Source organism: Gopherus flavomarginatus, chromosome 1 (assembly GCF_025201925.1).
Source record: "Gopherus flavomarginatus isolate rGopFla2 chromosome 1, rGopFla2.mat.asm, whole genome shotgun sequence".
Classification (NCBI taxonomy): domain Eukaryota; kingdom Metazoa; phylum Chordata; order Testudines; family Testudinidae; genus Gopherus; species Gopherus flavomarginatus.
The window spans coordinates 105933951-105943071 of NC_066617.1; positions in this window are offsets into that span (position 1 = coordinate 105933951).

Sequence of the window (9121 nt, forward strand, 5' to 3'; positions counted from 1 at the left end):
AGCGTTATTTATAATTTATGTTAATTTTTGTAACTGTCTCTAGCTGTCCTCATAATATCAGCAGGTGCTGAATACATTTTTATATCTGAAGATTAGGGCTGTCAAGCAATTAAAAAAATTATAATTATCTCCCATAAACATAAACAAACTTGTTTGACTAAGCGATTAGCTGAACAAGAAGTAGGACTAAGTGGACTTGTAGGCTCTAAAGTTTTACACTTATTTTTGAATGCTATTATGTAACAATCTACATTTGTAATTGCACTTTCATGATAAAGAGGTTTCAATTCACCTCATAGAAGTACTGTCATGCAAAATACTCTCTTTTGTTTATCATTTTTACAGTGCAAATATTTGTAATCAAAAATATAAAATAAGCACTGTACACTTTGTATTCTGTGTTGCAACTGAATACATTTGAAAATGTAGAAAAACATCCAAAAATACTGAATAAATGTCAGTTGGTAGTCTATTGTTTAACAAGGCAATTAAAAGTGTGATTAAAATGCATCTTTTAAGTTAATCATGTGATTTAACTGTGATTAATCAACAGTCCTACCAGAATCCATCAGCAGGTGTCAGTTTGAGTTTCCACACACACAGCTGATAAAACGATCTGGCCACAAGATTAAGCTTTTTGATTTGCACATAAAATTTAATCATGAAGCCCCTTTCTCCTCTCTCCAACACATATTAGCATGTCTTATTGCTCAGCTGTACATAGCTGGTAAATAGTTTAAAGAACGTAGCTTTGCCAATGACATATTTAGAGCTCTGTGACTCACAGTCACCTTCTGGGACTGAAACTTACAACAAAAGAAAATTTTACAAAGTTACCCTTTAAAATCTTTTAGTGATGGTATTAACTTTATTTGACAGTGTAACAATATGGTGTAATCTTATTTTCCTCAATTTATTTTACTGTGTGTGTCGTAGACATCATCAGATCTGTAGCCTTCCCAATATTTGTCACCTCTGAGTTTTCAGACAGTACCCAGAACAGACTCGTTGTTAGGTAGACTACTAACGAGTAAGTTGATACAGTAAAAGATACACTATAATATTCATCAGTCTCTAAGGATTCCTGTTTGTCTTTTGCCCAGGTGCCTATATAAAATGACTCTTTAGTATGTACGAGAAAATAATCTTTGAATTTGTTTAGAAGGATTAACATGATATTGTAAGCTTTTGGATAAAATATTTGTCACACTTATGGGCAAAGCTCCCTAGCCAGACTTCCTTCTCACTGAACCATCCAGGAGTTCAGTCACAAATTTAATTAATGCATTTAAAATAAATAAAAACAAACGCATCATCAGCATGGAAACATATCCTCTGGAATGGTGGCTGTGGCATGAAGGGGCATACAAATGTTTAGCGTATTAGGCACTTAAATACCTTGCAATGGCAGCTACAAAAGTGCCATGTGAATGCCTGCTGGAAGCGGTGCGGGCTGTGGGATGTACTGGCCACCGCTTGGCCACTGCTTCCAGCAGCTCCCATTGGCTTGGAGCAGTGAACCGCAGCCAGTGAGAGCCCCGATTGCCCGGACCGCAGACGCAGCAAGTACACAAGCCAGCCTGCCACCAGGGGCTTTCCCTAAACAAGCGGTGTCCCAAGTTTGGCAAACACTGCCCTACACCTTTGCTCTGGCTACCTGCATCAAAAATAGGAGCATGGAAGGAGAGGGGAATTGGGCTATGCAGAGGCTTGTGCAGATGGATCATCCTGCTCTTAGGGCAGTCATGATCTAGCACCAAGATCCTCAAAGATATTTAGGTGCCTTAATACCGTTCAGGATTTGGGCCCAAGTTACTTGTATTATGAGGAACCACCTCTTCAGCCTGAGCAGTGTCTACTCAGAATTGGTACCAGGTTTAGCAGTACAGTATGCATGCACACAGAGAAAGGAGGCTCTGCACCTCAAGTATTCCTGTGTAGTGCTTTAAGTTTTTATACTAAAAGGCCAGACAGCTATTAAACATAATAAAACTGACGCTTATTTCATTTCTATCTAGTGTTGCTGGCAGACAGATCAATAGTTTTGGCTGCATGTAGCTTTGTACGTTAAATCTATCTTTTATAAAATAACAATTGCAATTGACTAAACAGCATTTAAGTATTTGCCTTTAAATAATTTAAAAGCAATAAAATAACCATTGGTTTCAAATGGGACTGATTTTATTCTCTTATGTGATTTCCTCCCCCCCCATATTTTCAAATAAAGGTTCAGCACCTTTTTAAAATACCACCAGCAATAAGAGAGGACTTCGTGTTGGACTCTTGAGTGAGTTCTAATTTGCCAATACAAATTTTTGTTAGACATGTCAGCTTGCTTAGCAGTGTTTTGTGCTGGTCCAGACGGTGGAAGAAATAGGAAATACACTCAAGCAAACAAAGCACAAACAAGCAAACAAAGCACAAACATTAGAAAACCAGGAAATGTATAGTTAAGATCATGCCTTCCACAGCACATGCCCACACAAACTTAATTCTGTCCCCTTTATTGCGGCTCAGACAAATCACACTGGCGCACTACTCCCTGGGACAATTGGAAGTCAGCAGGGAGCATGAAGAAGAGAATAGTTCAGAAGCTCTAAAGCAGTTTTCACTGTTTGATTCTCTGGTCCCCGCTCAAAGGAGACCCTTCTGTGTTGGTGGTCACGTCTGAGACACTCAAGTTTATTGATTCAAACCTTTATTTTAAATTGTTTTTAGTTTTTAAAATCACCCTGGTTTATTAAGGACATTCCTAATTTAAACAGTCCATGAACTGTTCATATTCTTTCCCCCCTCCCAAGGCTGTCAGAGATTTTGGACTATTTCAGAATTCTTTTATACATTACTCTATATAACTTTTCCTACTTGGCTTCCCTTACATACTTCAGTATGTTCAGCATTCCACTGGGAGATGTTAAGAATCATGAGGACATGGAAACAATTACAACATAGTGCACTATTTCTGTTTCTGACTGGGACATTTAATCCACTTTCTGGTCCTGGCTTTACTGTGAGGCATTTCTGGGGACTCACTTTTTACAGACATTAGAGCACCAATTTGCAGTGGTATCAACTGATTACCAGTATATGCTGAAATTTAAGTTGAGTGGTACCAACTCTAGAGTGCTTTTAGTTTCATTCATGTGGCTATGCCAATACACATCTCAACGTGGGGGGGGCGGGGAGGGAAGAGGAGGGGTGTCTCAAAACCCGTCACCTGGCCAGATGCAGTCCGTCAGGCTCCATTACATTGAGACCAAGATGGTATCCAATTACCACTGTTATTTCGCCAGGTTAAATAACATAATAAATTTTGCATTGTCTACACTGCACAGATACAATTTTGGAGGTGCTCCAGATCAGTCTCATTTCCCTTTAGGTAACAGCTGTATTAACACACTCAAAATCTTAATTTTTTTTAAACAAGGTTATAGTCTATACCAAATTTATCTTCTTTGTTCTCTTCAGCTGATGATCTTTAACGAGGGTTTTACACTGGTCTTGGGTCGTGTGTGTGTGAGAAATCTTCCCAGACTCACTTGGCTATTCTGCAATTCATTGTGACCACCTCCCTCCTTTCTGTTAAGCCTGGGTTTCTGTGTTTTGATACATGCGCATCCAAAGATCTCATCTCTGTAGTTCCTGAATCTGTCATGATCTGATTGATCAGTTAAATAAAAGTATAACTTACTTTGCCAACATGTACTCCTTACCACTTTTATTTAAACTTCCATCCCCAGGATGCATGGGGCATCATAATGGACATTTTTGCCTTTCAGGGAGTAGTGTTTTCCTGTCAGATTCTGGTAGTTCCCACTTATACTCAGATTTAACCTGTGATTCTCCCAGATAGACATAGGGCTACTTGCAACTGTGCACATGGGTTTGTCATTGAGTCTTGGCACTCTGTTAGGAAGATTATGATGTTTCAGACAGTTCTCTGGCATTCAAATGACTTGAGCAAACAACACAGCTCTCTCAGATACACGAGTTTCCTTTATACAACTGCAGCTGAGGAAATACCATCCCTGAATCTGTTTCCTTCCCTGGTCAATTTGAATACCAGAGACCTGTTTTGCAATTCCTTATCTTCTGGTCCCTGCTCAAAGGAGATCCTAGGATATTGTATTTCCTAACCCTTCACTCAGACTTATTGTCCTGGATGATGTCTGCCATTCCCCAGATCAATGGTGCTGCACTGAGCACAGCGAGGACCCTGGGAGTATATGACTAGACTGTAGACTTGGGCCATGGCTACACTGGCACTTTACAGCGCTGCAACTTTCACACTCAGGGGTGTGAAAAAACACCCCCTGAGCGCTGCAAGATACAGCGCTGTAAAGCCTCAGTGTAATCAGTGCCGCAGCGCTGGGAGCGCGGCTCCCAGTGCTGCAAGCTACACCCGTAAGGGATGTGGTTTACATGCAGCACTGGGAGAGCTCTCTCCCAGCGCTGGCACTCCAATTACACTCACACTTCAAAGCACAGCCGCGGCAGCACTCCTGCAGCGCTGCCGCAGCAGCGCTTTGAAATTTCAAGTGTAGCCATAGCCTTGTGTGGAGTGTGATAGGGTAACTTCTGGCAATATCTTTGGGAGATCTTACTGTATTAAGTTTTTATCATTGTGGGCCAGGGAGTGTATGTAATTCTATGTGGGAAGATGATTACAGCTCCTCCAGAAACTAAGAATGGTGTGTGTGGGGGGGGAGAAATTAGGCACACTCACTCCAGTTGTAACACCGTCAGAGAGGCACCACCACCTGGAGAAGTTTGCACATACTAGTTCAAACTGGATTCTCCAGAGACCAACAGACAAAGGACTTTTGGATAAACTGCTTGAGTTTAAACTGGCTCAGAACCAGCTCTCTGATCAGCACGGGGCAAGACTTTCTGTCCAAGGAGGTCCCCAATACTTCCTGGGAAAGGTTGAAAGAATTTTGGCCTATTGAGAACCCGTAAGACAGATAGGTGATCTCTGGTAAGCTTGTAGCCTGTATACAAGAACTTTTATTGTCTTCTCAGTAATGCTGTCACCTTAAGAACAAATGTGCTTGCTTATAAAGGGCTGTCATAATTTATAACTGGAAATTATGCTGTTCATAAGCCTTCAAAGAGAAAGCAAAGTGTAGATGCTGGCCTGATTAGGCAGTCTGTCTGTGCTAGGGATATCGCAGTGTACGCAGGGAACAGTGCAGCTTGGAAAAACCCAGCTCAGGAGCAAGAGAGACAGGAGTCTCTACCCAAGAGAGGCGACAGCTGAGGAGCCAGGAATCTAGGGTAGGTTCCCTTGTTGGACTATAGAGGGGGGCAGAGGAAATACAGGTGCAGTGGCCCTGAAGTGTGATAGGGAGCATAGAGAAAAATGATAGTGGTGTTAGGGAGGGGGAAGGTAATGTTATATTCCTATTTGCTATAGCAGTGGTTCCCAAACTTGTTTCGACACTTCTGCAGGGAAAGCCCCTGGCGGGCCAGGCCAGTTTGAGTACCTGCCACGTCCACAGGTTCGACCGATTGTGGCTCCCAGTGGCCGCAGTTCACTGCTCCAGGCCAATGGGGGCCGCCACTTCCAGTGGCTCCCATTGGCCTGGAGCAGCAAACCACAGCCAGTGGGAGCTGCGATCAGCCGGACCTGTTGACGTGGCAGATACACAAACCAGCCTGACCCACCACGGGCTTTCCCTAAACAAGCAGTGTCCCAAGTTTGGGAAACACCGCTCTAAGGCTTGACCATGACTTGGCTGTTAACACTGTAAAAGGCTTTGGAATACCTTGTGGTGACATGTGGTTGTATAGCAAAAAGTAGACTTTAACAGGAGTTTTAATTTAGGTCTTACTTTTTCCTACACAGTAAGCAAAAGCCCTTTATGTAACCACCAGTGTGCAATTTGCCATTGGTAGAGCTAAAGGGATGCCTGGGATTATTGTTCATTTACCCTTGTTTTTATCCCCCAGTCCTGTTAAAAACAGATGTAAATGCTTGGGCCTACACAATGAAAAAGGCTAAATGAAATGTGTATGTTCTGCAGAATGCAATTATTGTGCCAACAGAAAGGAATCCACTGGCTATTTTTATCATTTGTAAAGGAGTAAATTTACAGCTCATTCATATTTCTAATGGCTCTTTAGAGGCAAGAATGCCAAGCAGTAGTTGGCTACACAAATTATAGGAATAGGATTTCAAGGTCAGACAGCTGGAGAAAAAGGATGTCCAGGTTTCCCTGTTGGGAGGACAACTGTAAACATTGCCTTAACATAGAACTGGTTGAGCAAGGTGAAGGAGTATGCTAATAAAGGAAGAGCATTTGGGGAAATGCTCAACATTAGAAGCAGTGCAAGTATCCCTCATTTCACCACTGGGACAGATGCAGTTGTGATGAGTTGGATCACAGAAACCCCCTTGGGACTGCCACTTGATGTGCAGGGACTATCTCTGAGCTTGTTTTCCCTGCCAGCTTGGGACTTCAGTACCTTGCCTTGTTTGAGCCAAACATGCTTGTCTGCTGCAAACACAGACCCAGGTCTGAACCACGTCCCCCACTAGCTTAACTGAAAACAGCTTAAGAAGTGCTCCTATCTCTAGCACTAAGATATCCAGCTCCTAATGGAGTCCAGACCCCAAATGAACTTGTTTTACTCTGTATAAAGCTTATACAGGGTAAACTCATAAATTGTTCGCCCTCTAAAACTGATAGAGAGAGATGCACAGCTGTTTGCCCCCCAGGTATTAATTAATAAAATTACTTTTTACTTAATACAAAAAGTAGGATTTAAGTGGTTCCAAGTAATAACAGACAGAACAAAGCAAGTTACCAAACAAAACAAAAACACACAAGTCTATACCTAATACAGTAGGCAGCTGAATGCAGGTAAATCTCACCCTCAGAGATATTCCAATAAGCTTCTTTGACAGACAAGCCTCCTTCTAGTCTGGGTCCAGCAATCACTCACACCCTCGTAGTTACTGTCCTTTGTTCCAGTTTCTTTCAGCCTCTCCACTCCAAGGAGATGCCACCTGAAGACAAAATGGAGGGGTTACACCAGGGGCTTATATAGTCTCTCTTGTGGGTGGAAACTCCTTCCCCTCTCCTATGCAGAATCCAGCTACAAGATGGAGTTTTGGAGTCACATGGGCAAGTCACATGTCCATGCATGACTCAGTTCTTTATAGGCCAATGCCACATTCCCAGGAAAGCTCAGATGCAGATTGGTGTATCTCAAAGTTCATTGTCAGCTTAAGTGTTTCTTGACTGGGCACTTACTACAGGGCCTCCCAGAGGATTCAGGGGGCCTGGGGCAAAGCAATTTCAGGGGCCCCTTCCATATAAAAAAAGTTGCAATACTATAGAATACTATATTCTCATGGGTCACCCTGTGAAGCCCAAGGCAAATTGCCCCACTTGCCCCCTCCCCCCCGGCAGCCCTGGGAAAAACAAACATTTAAAAACCTTCCGCATCTCAGCTCAAACCCAGTTCTGAGAAAACTTCTTTTCAAGTCACCTTTACAAGGTATCACTGGTTCTCAGCATCAGCTAGTGCTAAAAGGCACTAAAGCTCACTAAAAGGGTTGGACAAATATTTTCCGTCAAAAAACTTTTTTGGGGATCAAAAAAAGGGGGGGTTTTAAAAAGCAGAAAAAAAAATCACGGACAGCATCTGCTTTCCTTCAAAATTTGTTGTGGTTTTTTTAATTGAAAAGCTGAAATTAGTCTGCCAAAACCTGACCATGGTTTGGGGTTTCAGAAGGGTGTGGCCAAATATTTGCTGCTTGCTGCGTTTGTTTAAAGAAACAATAAAAAAAATTCTGCTTAAAAAAAAAATCCCAAACTTTTGAACCACCTCAGCTTGTGATCAAATGCCTGAGCCCATCCACTCAGAGATTTTTCCAGGTTTCTGATACTCTGCTGGATTCCTTGACTCACATCTGTCTCCATAACTTTGGGTTTATTTAGCTTAGAACATATGAATGGCCATACTGGGTCAGACCAAAGGTCCATCCAGCCCAGTATCCTGTCTACCGACAGTGGCCAATGCCAAGTGCCCCAGAGGGAGTGAACCTAACAGGTAATGATCAAGTGAGCTCTCTCCTGCCATCCATCTCCACTCTCTGAGAAACAGAGACTAGGGACACCATTTCTTACCCTTCCTGGCTAATAGCCATTAATGGACTTAGATAAATTAATGGAGATTGTTTCCTAGAGACTGGCTCCACGGGGTTCCTCACAAACTGGAGATGGTTACTGTGGGTTTGTCTTTAGTATAGCTTATGTACATACTCCATGAACTGAGCACTTGAGCTGGTTCCAGAATCTGGTTCGAGCCTATGTTGTGAAAACTGAAATGCTCAACATAGCACATGCATGTGAATGGACACAGGGTGCTAAAATTAAATTAACCCAGGGGTTCTCAAACTGGGGGTCGGGACCCCTCAGGGGGTCATGAGGTTATTACTGGGGGTTGCAAGCTGTCAGCTTCCACCTCAAACCCCGCTTTGCCTCAAGCATTTATAATAGTGTTAAATATATTTAAAAAGTGGTTTTAATTTATAGAGGGGGGGTCACACTCAGAGGATTGCTATGTGAAAGGGGTCACCAGTACAAAAGTTTGAGAACCACTGAATTAACCCCTCTGGAGCCTTGGGGAATGCAGGGGTGGTGGGGTCTCCCTTGGTAGGGTTGGGAAGGAGGTAGGTAGTGTAGGATGTTGCTCTTCTCATGTGCTCCCTCCCCCATGGCTCTTTTGGCTCTATCATTGTTAATCTAAAGTGGCTAATTTTACATGAAGCGACCCTCCCCTGACATGAATCTCCCTGTGGCACTGAAATTAAATGTAGACTATAATCTGGCATTTGAGAAGTGAAAGGGATAGTAGCCCTAAGGGAAAAGATAACAGCTTGGCTCTTTGTATTAAATAGCTGTCTGCACCCTCAAACTGCTGAATGAGCTTTAGGGTAGGGAAGGCTTTGTCTCCCCAAACAGCCTGGCTCTGCTCCCTATCTGACCCCCATCCACTTCCTGCCCCCCCAACTGCCCTCTTCAGAATCCCTGACCCATCCTGCTCCTTGTTCCCTCATCACCCCCCCAACCCCCATCCCAGAACCCCACCGACCCCCACCCCGTTCCCT